The following is an 11,701-nucleotide window of genomic DNA, read 5'->3' on the forward strand; positions in this document are numbered from 1 at the left end:
CTCTTTAGTTTGAGTGTCCTGCGTCACTCGGTATAATCTATCCTTCATAATCGCGAAGTAGGGGAAGGACGGGGTGGCGTTCGGCTGGAGCGTTTGACCATCGATTACTCTCACTTGGTCAAACGCATGTCGCAGAGTCTTGTCTTGCGATTGTTCTAATGGGAAATCTGCAAGGGATTCCCCAATAGAGAGAGGAGGAGCCGGCGGCTCCTCACTCTGACGCGGAGATGACGTAGACGGCTCTGTGACAGCTGCTCCCGCCAAAGTGACACCGGGACCTCCCCCTGTCAAATGGCAGGACCCACTCTTTACTAAGCATGTCATTAAATCCCGAAATCCCAGCCAATCAGTCCCCAAAATCAAAGAGTGGGTAAGGCGAGGATTAACCGCTGCCTTCACTATAAATTTTTCCCCTCGGAAAAAAATGTGGACCGACACCAAAGGGTAGCTGTGAACATCCCCGTGCACACACAACACCTTCACCCCCTGTGCTTCCCCCAATGCCTCGTTTTGCACCAGGCTTTGGTGAATTGAGGTCTGGTTACAACCAGAATCCACCAACGCCTGATATGTATCCCCTTGGATACTCACCGGTATGCGATACGCTCCAGCCCGATCGAGGGCGGCCTCTGGCGCATCGGGGATCCGAACCACCGCGCCCACTTCCATTGCCGTGCACTGCTGTTGGAGGTGGCCCGGTTCCCCGCAGCGCCAGCAACCCGGCCCGGGCTTCCTCTCTGCACCGGTGTTCTGGGGCTCACCTGAGGTGGGGGAGAGACAGACACAGAAGGGAGAAACGGGAGGGCACCACGGGTGCGGCAGGCCGGCTGGGGTGGTGCCAGCCCCCGCCTCCGCGGTGGGGGAATGGGACGAGGATGGGACACAGGAGGAGGGGGAGAGAGAGAGAGAGAGAAGAGGAGAGAAGAGAAGAGGCTGTCTGCTGTCCTGCCGCCGGAACAGCCGCCAAATGGTCCTCCGCCAGCTCGATGGCCCGATCCAGTGACGCCGGGCGGTGGCACTGGACCCACTCTGCGGTTCCTGTTGGCAGACGCACGATGGACTGCTCCAGCACCACCTGGTCGACGATTCCCTCAGCGTCGCAGTTGTCGGCCCTCAGCCACCGCCAGCAGGTGTCCCGGAGTTGCTGGCCAAACGCAAACGGCCGGCCGACTTCCTCCAAGCGCAAAGCGCGGAAGCACTGGCGCTGCTGTTCAGGAGTGCGCCCCACACGCTGGAGGATGGCCCGGCGAAGGTCTGCGTAGGCCAGCCGGCGGTCGGCGAGGAGCTGTAGCGCGGCCAGCTGCGCCTCTCCCGTTAGCAGGGGGAGGAGGCGCGCCACGCGCTGATCCATCGGCCACCCCGAGGTCTCCGCGACTTGCTCAAAGAGTGTGATGAAAGCCTCGGGGTCATCCTGCGGGCCCATCTTGGTCACGGTGAGGGGGGACGGGCCTGCGGTGGAAGCATCGGTAGTCCCCGCCGACGCAAGGAGGTGCTGGAACGCCTGTCGATCCTCTTGTTGGGCCAACACCAGGGTCTCGAAGCGCTGCTCCTGCTCCTTACGGAGCGTGACTAGCGCCTGGTGCTGGCTTTGCTGGGCCGTGGCGAGGGCGTGGATCAGGTCGGCGAACAGGGAAGACTCCATGGGGCGATTCGGCGTCTGTGCTCCAAATTCCCCCGGGTTTCGGCACCACTGTAGTGGTTCGTGTGGAAGGGTGGAGCACAGAAGACGGCAGGACAGAGATCAGGGTCAAAATAGGGCTTTATTGCTACACTTTTCAGTGAACAACCCAATAGACAGACAGCCACACACATTCAGCGTCTAGTTCGGGGATCAGCTCCTCTGCTCTCGCACTCCCTCCTTAAGTAGGGCGCGGTCACTGGAAAGACACACAAACAGATTAATTGCTCTCAGGTGTAGTGATTCTGCCACTTACCTTCCCTGACTCCGCCCTCCTATCACAGACCGGCGCTTGATCAGGCCCCCGCTGCCACAGAATGTTAACCCATTCTTGTCTAATGTAGGATTCTAGTTGCTCAACTGTCTTAGGTCTTTTTTGTGATATCTTCCATTTTATGATGCACCAAATGTTTTCTATGGGTGAAAGGTCTGGACTGCAGGCTGGCCAGTTCAGTACCTGGACCCTTCTTCTACGCAGCCATGATGCTGTAATTGATGCAGTATGTGGTTTGGCATTGTCATGTTGGAAAATGCAAGGTCTTCCCTGAAAGAGACGTCGTCTGGATGGGAGCATATGTTGCTCTAGAACCTGGATATACCTTTCAGCATTGATGGTGTCTTTCCAGATGTGTAAGCTGCCCATGCCACACGGACTAAAGCAACCCCATACCATCAGAGATGCAGGCTTCTGAACTGAGCGCTGATAACAACTTGGGTTGTCCTTCTCCTCTTTAGTCCGAATGACACGGCGTCCCTGATTTCCATAAAGAACTTCAAATTTCGATTCGTCTGACCACAGAACAGTTTTCCACTTTGCCACAGTCCATTTTAAATGAGCCTTGGCCCACAGAAGATGTCTCCGCTTCTGGATCATGTTTAGATTCGGCTTCTTCTTTGAACTATAGAGTTTTAGCTGGCAACGGCAGATGGTACGGTGAATTGTGTTCACAGATAATGTTCTCTGGAAATATTCCTGAGCCCATTTTATGATTTCCAATACAGAAGCATGTCTGTATGTGATGCAGTGCCATCTAAGGGCCCAAAGATCATGGGCACCCAGTATGGTTTTCCGGCCTTGACCCTTACGCACAGAGATTCTTCCAGATTCTCTGAATCTTTTGATGATATTATGCACTGTAGATGATGATATGTTCAAACTCTTTCCAATTTTACACTGTCAAACTCCTTTCTGATATTGCTCCACTATTTGTTGGCGCAGAATTAGGGGGATTGGTGATCCTCTTCCCATCTTTACTTCTGAGAGCCGCTGCCACTGCAAGATGCTCTTTTTATACCCAGTCATGTTAATGACCTATTGCCAATTGACCTAATGAGTTGCAATTTGGTCCTCCAGCTGTTCCTTTTTTGTACCTTTAACTTTTCCAGCCCCTTATTGCCCCTGTCCCAACTTTTTTGAGATGTGTTGCTGTCATGAAATTTCAAATGAGCCAATATTTGGCATGAAATTTCAAAATGTTTCACTTTTGGCATTTGATATGTTGTCTATGTTCTATTGTGAATACAATATCAGTTTTTGAAATTTGTAAATTATTGCATTCCGTTTTTATTTACAATTTGTACTTTGTCCCAACTTTTTTTGGAATTGGGGTTGTATAAGCATAATATGCATAATTATGATATGGATGTCTGTGTACGTATGGATGTGTATAGTTATAGGTAGGTGTATATATATGTACTGTATATATGTATTGTATGTGTGTATATATGCATAGCATAAGTATTTGTATATATATATATGATTTGATTTGGGCGATATTCTACCATGTTAGTATGTCTTGGTATGTTGGTATGTTTTTTTTTGTTGTTGTTGTTGATTTTGCTTTCTTTTGTATATATAGTTTATTATGGTGGAAAGTGACATTTGATTAACGGTGGTATAGAGGGTTAGGATTTGATAAGTTATTTACTTCTTCCTAATCCTTTCCGAACATTATTATGTTATTGCCTTGTGGCTACGCTATTCTGTTTATGATGATGTTTTGATGATTACATTTTTGTTTGTTTGTTTTATATCTTCTTTACTGTTCGGAATCAATCAATCAATCAATCAATCAATCAATCAATCAATCAATCAATCCTCACTGGTAATTACTGGCTTTTCTCCAATGTGGCAGTGTGTTTCCCTATTTTTGTACACTTTTTTTTAGAAGCTTAAAAAATGGTTACCTAGAAATTCTGCAAACATCCTTTTTTAATTTTTTTTTATTTTTTAGCACTGCCACATTATGAGATATATCCCAAAGAAGAATAAAACACATGATTTATTATTTGATATTCAGTCCATGTAATTGCAGTGTATATTCACCTGTTATAGTGTTATTGTCGGATGTTGTTGAACAGATCACCAGTTCAGTCTTCTCTGTTTTCAGCATTGTAAAATGGATTTGTGTTAATTTCTCACAGTAACCCACTGAATGTTGTCTCAATAGTTCATACCAACCATGATTTCCCTTCCATTAATTCTGATTTTTTTTTTTTTTTGTACTCTAGTTTTATTTAGTTGCTTATCACAATTTCTGAAAAGGAACAGTTCCATTAATGTTGCTAACAGTAGATTATGTTGAAATTATGCAGTTGACTTCATGCTGGTTCATGCTTAATAGCTTCTCTTCCTTGATGTTAACATGTTTGGTTGAGAGGTGTTTCTTAAAATGTGTTTCTTAAAGTGCCATTCCACCATTGGATGTATTCTTTGGCATAAAATACAATATATTTTGACAACATATATAAATGGTATCACTAGATAGAGAAATCTTTTAGCTTCAAAATGATATATCAAACATAATTTTTTGACAACGACAAGTATATTAATTTTGCGACCAAAGTCACCTACCCTTTTAATTTCCGCACGTGATGTCATTGGCAGGTTCCCCTTCTTGTGTACCACGTGACGTGTGACGTGGCACATATTATCAGCAATGGCGGATAGAACGCGATAAAAATAATACCAATAAATCTAGCTAATACCAATAAATCTAGCTAACTGAACGATTAACTCAAAATTTTTCGCAATTTTTTTGGCCCCCATATACGAGGAGAAATGACTCTCTCACTTTGGGGGTTTCCTGGTCTAAAAATAGACTGACACGTGGTACACAAGAAGGGGAACCTGCCGATGACATCACGTTTCACTACCGCGCGGAAATTAAAAGGGTAGGTGACTTTGGTCGCAAAATTAATATACTTGTCGTTGTCAAAAAATTATGTTTGATATATCATTTTGAAGCTAAAAGATTTCTCTGTCTAGTCATGTTGTCATAAAATATATTGTATTTTATGCCAAAGAATACATCCAATGGTGGAATGGCACTTTAAACAGATAGTGCACATTTGAAGTCATTTAACATTTTGACGCTAAGTACCAGTCGATTCAGATTTCAAGCAAAAGAGTAGTTGATAGAATTGAGACTTTGGTCTCAACTGCTTTTATAGAGACGCACATCCAAACAGACAATACCATTCCCTCCTTTCCCTTGTTCCTCTTCCAGGAGTTGCTTGTGAGATCTATATTAATGTTGTGCACACAGTGCCAATGTCTTTACTATTCTTATCATGCACTGGTGAGATGAAGGGCCACCATATGGAGGCTGCAAGTTATTTCCCCAAGTCCTCCAGGATAGATCTCTGAGTAAAGTTCTAAGCAGCTGTTCATCACTCAACATTAAACTAGATCTCCATCACCACAAAGATGGATGATTCAGTTAAGAAAATTATGTTTTTGTAAATTGTGTATTTCCAGGCATTTTTTTCAGTGGTCTAGGTTACAGGTGTATGCACAGACTGTGTTTGGAATCCCACTCCCACGCCCTTGACTAATCCTGCTCCCACAAAGCCTGACCATATTCTGAGGCGTACCTCTAAAACATATGCATAAAACACATTCTTTAGGGAATGATGGCTAATCAAAGGATTAATATTGCTCCGCCTGGAGGATCATAGGCAATCAGTTGTGATGTACTTTATTGAGGAAGGGTTCCATTCATTTAATTATATTGATCTTATTTGAGAATAAGAATTACATGAGTTCTGATACTATTTCTGTTGAGGAAGAGTCACTCAAGTACTCACATTGCTTGTTGTGGATGATAAGAATCAGTCAGAATACTCGTCCTGTACTTTATTAAGGATGAGTGCATACACTGAGTGCAGAATTATTAGGCAAGTGAGTATTTTGACCACAACATCCTTTTAATGCATGTTGTCCCACTCCAAGCTGTTTAGGCTTGAAAGCCTACTACCAATTAAGTATATCAGGTGCTGTGCATCTGTGTAATGAGAGGGGGTGTGGTCTAATGACATCAACACCCTATATCAGGTGTGCATAATTATTAGGCAACCTCTTTTCCTCTGGCAAAATGGGTCAGAAGAGAGATCTGACAGACTTTGAAAAGTATAAAATTGTGAGATGTCTTGCAGACGGATGCAGCACTCTTGAAATTGCGAAGATGTTGAAACGTGATCACCGAACAATCAAGCGTTTCATTGCAAATAGTCAACAGGTTTGAAAGAAGCGTGTGGGGAAAAAAAAGGCGCAAAATAACTGCACATGATCTGCGGAAAATCAAGCGTGAAGCTAACAAGCAGCCATTAGCATCCAGTTCTGCCATATTCCAGAGTTGCAACATTCCTGGAGTGTCAAAGAGTACAAGGTGTGCAATACTGAGGGACATGGCCAAGGTAAGGAAGGCTGAAAAACGACCACCACTGAGTAAGGCACACAAGATAAAATGTCAAGACTGGGCCAAGAAATATCTTAAGACTGATTTTTCTAAGGTGCTGTGGTCTGATGAGATGAGAGTGACTCTTGATGGGCCAGATGAATGGGCCTGTGGCTGGATCAGTAATGGGCACAGAGCTCCACTCCGACTCGGACGCCAGCAAGGTGGAGGTGGAGTACTGCTATGGGCTGGTATCATCAAAGACGAGCTTGTTGGACCTTTTCGAGTTGAGGATGGACTCAAACTCAACTCCCAGACCTACTGCCAGTTCCTGGAAGAAACCTTCAAGCAGTGGTATAGGAAAAAGTCAGCATCTTTCAAGAAGAACATGATTTTCATGCAGGATAATGCTCCATCTCATGCATCCAAATACTCCACTGTGTGGCTAGCCAGTAAAGGTCTGAAAGGTGAAAAAAATAATGACATGGCCCCCTTGATCACCTGACCTAAACCCCATAGAGAACCTGTGGTCCATTATAAAACGTGAGGTCTACAAAGAGGGAAAACAGTACACCTCTCTGAACAGCGTCTGGGAGGCCGTGGTTGCTGCTGCACACAATGTTGGTTGTGAACAGATAAAGAAATTGACAGAATCTATGGATGGAAGGCTTTTGAGTGTCCTCATGAAGAAGGGTGGCTATATTGGTCACTGATTTTGTTTTTGTTTTGTGTTTGAATGTCAGATATGTTTATTTGCAAATCTGAAGTTGTCATATCAGTGTACCTGGTGAAAATAAACAAGTGAAATGGCTACACATTTGGTTTTTATTAAGTTGCCTAATAATTCTGCACAGTGAAAGTTACCTGAACACATACATATTCTCCTAAAATGGCCAAAACTAAAAACACCCCACTCTAACTTCCATACATATTCAGCTTTGATATTTATGAGTCTTTTTGTTTGATTGAGAACATAGTTGTTGTTCAATAATAAAACTAATCCTCAGAAATACAACTTGCCTAATAATTCTGCACTCCGTGTACCTAGTGCCGGTCCCAAGCTAGATTAGGAAGGGATACAGTGGTGCTTGAAAGTTTGTGAACCCTTTAGAATTTTCTATATTTCTGCATAAATATGACCTAAAACATCATCAGATTTTCACACAAGTCCTAAAAGTAGATAAAGAGAACCCAGTTAAACAAATGAGACAACAATATTATACTTGGCCATTTATTTATTGAGGAAAATGATCCAATATTACATATCTGTGAGTGGCAAAAATATGTGAACCTCTAGGATTAGCAGTTAATTTGAAGGTGAAATTAGAGTCAGGTGTTTTCAATCAATGGGAGGACAATCAGGTGTGAGTGGGCACCCTGTTTTATTTAAAGAACAGGGATCTATCAAAGTCTGTTCTTCACAACACGTTTGTGGAAGTGTATCATGGCACGAACAAAGGAGATTTCTGCGGACCTCAGAAAAAGTGTTGTTGACGCTCATCAGGCTGGAAAAGGTTACAAAACCATCTCTAAAGAGTTTGGACTCCGCCAAGCCACAGTCAGACAGATTGTGTACAAATGGAGGAAATTCAAGACCATTGTTACCCTCCCCAGGACTGGTCAACCAACAAAGATCGCTCCAAGAGCAAGGCATGTAATAGTCAGCGAGGTCACAAAGGACCCCAGGGTAACTTCTAAGCAACTGAAGGCCTCTCTCACATTGGCTAATGTTAATATTCATGAATCCACCATCAGGAGAACACTAAACAACAATGGTGTGCATGGCAGGGTTGCAAGGAGAAAGCCACTGCTCTCCAAAAAGAACATTGCTGCTCGTCTGCACTTTGCTAAAGATCACATGGACAAGCCAGAAGGCTATTGGAAAAATGTTTTGTGTACTGATGAGACCAAAATAGAACTTTCTGGTTTAAATGATGTGTTATCTTTGGAGAAAGGAAAACACTGCATTCCAGCATAAGAACCTTATCCCATCTGTGAAACATGATGGTGGTAGTATCATGGTTTGGGCCTGTTTTGCTGCATCTGGGCCAGGATGGCTTGCCGTCATTGATGGAACAATGAATCCTGAATTATACCAGCAAATTCTAAAGGAAAACATCAGGACATCTGTCCATGAACTGAATCTCAAGAGAAGGTGGGTCATGCAGCAAGACAATGACCCTAAGCACACAAGTCGTTCTACCAAAGAATGGTTAAAGAAGAATAAAGTGAATGTTTTGGAATAGCCAAGTCAAAGCCCTGACCTTAATCCAAACGAAATGTTGTGGAAGGACCTGAAGCGAGCAGTTCATGTGAGGAAACCCACCAACATCCCAGAGTTGAAGCTATTCTGTATGGAGGAATGGGCTAAAATTCCTCCAAGCCGGTGTGCAGGACTGATCAACAGTTACCTGAAATGTTTATTTGCAGTTATTCCTGCGCAAGTGGGTCACACCAGATACTGAAAACAAAGGTTCACATACTTTTGCCACTCACAGATATGTAATATTGGATCATTTTCCTCAACAAATAAATGACCAAGTATCATATTTTTGTCTCATTTGTTTAACTGGGTTCTTTTTATCTACTTTTAGGACTTGTGTGAAAATCTGATGATGTTTTGGGTCATATTTATGCAGAAATATAGAAAATTCTAAAGGGTTCACAAACTTTCAACCACCACTGTGCGTCAGGAAGGGCATCCAGTGTAAAAACCTATGCCAAATCAACTATGCCAATCATGATGATCTGTTGTGGTGACCCCGATTGGGAGCAGCTGAAAGAGGAAGAAGATGATGAAGAAGAAGACCTTTTTTTTTTTTTAAAGATGAGAAACACTGAAACTAAGAAAGGAAAGCTCTGGGATTTTTTTTAAACCTGGGCCCTATTCCCCCACCTCTTTGACTCCAAATATTTACTAGGGACAAGGAGGATTGAAATTGGTCCAAAATTGTGTTAGAACACTATAACTGGCAACCACTTTACAATGTAGTCCTATCAGGCAAATATCCACGTCAAAGTAAACTGTTTGTTTCCACCACTGATAGGCTCCTAATGCTATTATTATTGTCTGACAACATGAAAAGGATCTCTACAGAGACGTACCTGTGTCTGTATACCTCAACTGTAAAGAAACTGTAGGAAATGACTGTTTATACAGTCGTTGTTTTATCTTTCTCTTCTTCTGATGTCTGACACAGCACCCCATTCACTGCCTGTAGTCAATTATCACATGGGGGCATTTTTCTGATTTTTACAATAGGAGAAGTTATGCAGAGTTTGTGAAGGATCTGTTTCCAAAGTAATGCCTGATTACAACCATATGAACGAATGTCTGACAACATGAAAAGGATCTATTTTGTATACATATACATTTCAGCCCAATCCGGTCTGCCTGTGTTTTGGCCAATGCTATGGACTCAGACTATGAGTGCACTTATATCCTGCCTCCCACTTTCACATGTTAGATGACTATGGTAGTGGGGGCATGGTAGAGTGTCAGCTGTGGGCAGAGAGGAAGCAGGTAAAACCAGCAGGTAACACATAATGAGTATCACTTGTTCGGATTACCGCCAACTTATTTACAGTACCAGTCAAAAGTTTTGAAACACCTTCTCATTTAATGGTTGTTCTGTATTTTGACTATTTTCTACATTGTAGAACAATACTGAAGACATCAAAACTATGAAATAACATATGGAACATATAAGACCCTCCATTACAAAACCAGCCAGAAGTCGCAAATCACGATTTTGATATACATGAGGAAATGCATTGTGTGGGCTAAAATAGTTGATTTTAAAATTTTGGCATAATATCATAGTATAATGTCTAATCATTCATGTTTTGAATGAATTTTGCAGAAATTCATCCCTTATGACCTTTAAAACATGCTTTTATTCAGGTATTCAAATCCTGGTAGAAGTTCATAAAAAAGAGTGAAAAATGCCCTTCAGACTTCACCAGTGATTACATATTTCTGAGGATAACCTTTCATGTCTGGTATCTGGTCTACAGTGGAAAGTTCCCACTCACTAGATTCAGTATTCATTTTGACAGAATTTCAACAAGTAGTCAATAAAATGGCTTAAAAATAAATTCATCTTTGTGTTAACAAAATTTGTATTCTGGGATCTAATTTCCTTGTTGCTCTGGATGATCTATAAGAAGGCTTCTGATTGGCTGTGTGTTGAAAACTGTGCATGTGAAGGAACAGTACAGGCCAATCAGAAGCTTTCTTATAGATCATGCATAGCATAGTTTCTGTATGAACCATGATGGGAGAAAATGGAAAGCTCTTAAACTTAAATCGGAATGATAGTTAAAAGTTGAGTGATTTAGTTGCGGACTTCTTCACACAACCCTAGGAAGGAGATATTATAACCTGATATCAATAACAACGAAGATTAATTCAAGGATGACTTTGACCTGAAAAAGAAAAATTGTGAGAGAAAGCTTCAAAATATAGGTGAGTCACATTTTTATATCTTTTGGGCGGTTGCTACGATCTTTCTGTAGTGTGTTCTAAAAGTTGTTATTGTGAGGGGTATAATAAACATGATGGGAATCATTTTTCCATCATTTTTGTGGACAATGAATATCAATGAAGGCACATAAAAAAGAAAGCAACTATAAACCAAGACAAGAAGTTTCAGTCACATTCAATTCCCAGACTTTGACAAATAAGTGACATATAATTAAGGCCTTTTTAAATTCCCATTTATTTTTAAATTGACAAGCATTCATCATCATCATCATCATCATCTTTTCCCATTAGGCGCGTTTCCAGCCTTAGGGCGCTTCTGTCTGAATAGGTTGGAAAATCCTTCCTCCAGCAGTCACATGAAGTCGGATGTCTTCATCATCATTCTCCTTGTCTGTTGGGTGGCTATACCCAGCAGGGATTCTATCCTCATCCATATTGTCCTAGATGTTCTTCTATCAAACAGAATCTGCTTCTGAAATGCATTATTTTCCATTCTGCATATATGAGCAATGTACAGGTACTTGAGATGTTAGAGGTAGCAGAAGTCCCAGATTGGTAGAGTATGTATTTAGTTCACGCATTTGGGCATTAGAGATCTTGAAACTCCAGTCTATTTCTCCTTCTACTTGAGTTCTTGGGTCAATATTTGGTTTTCATTCCTTCCTGCTTGGAGCATTCTTATGTACATATCTTCCATGTATCATTTTCTGCAAGAAGCCATGCCATATTACCTCGATCTTCTTGATCTCATTTTCAGACAGTTCCCATGCTTGAATGCTGTACAGAAGGCACAAGCAGGCACATGTGGTGAGGAATTTCACTCTAGTTGTTAATAGTATCAGATGGTCTGTTGAGATA

This window comes from Neoarius graeffei, chromosome 19, assembly GCF_027579695.1.
Source record: "Neoarius graeffei isolate fNeoGra1 chromosome 19, fNeoGra1.pri, whole genome shotgun sequence".
NCBI classification, from domain to species: Eukaryota; Metazoa; Chordata; class Actinopteri; order Siluriformes; family Ariidae; genus Neoarius; species Neoarius graeffei.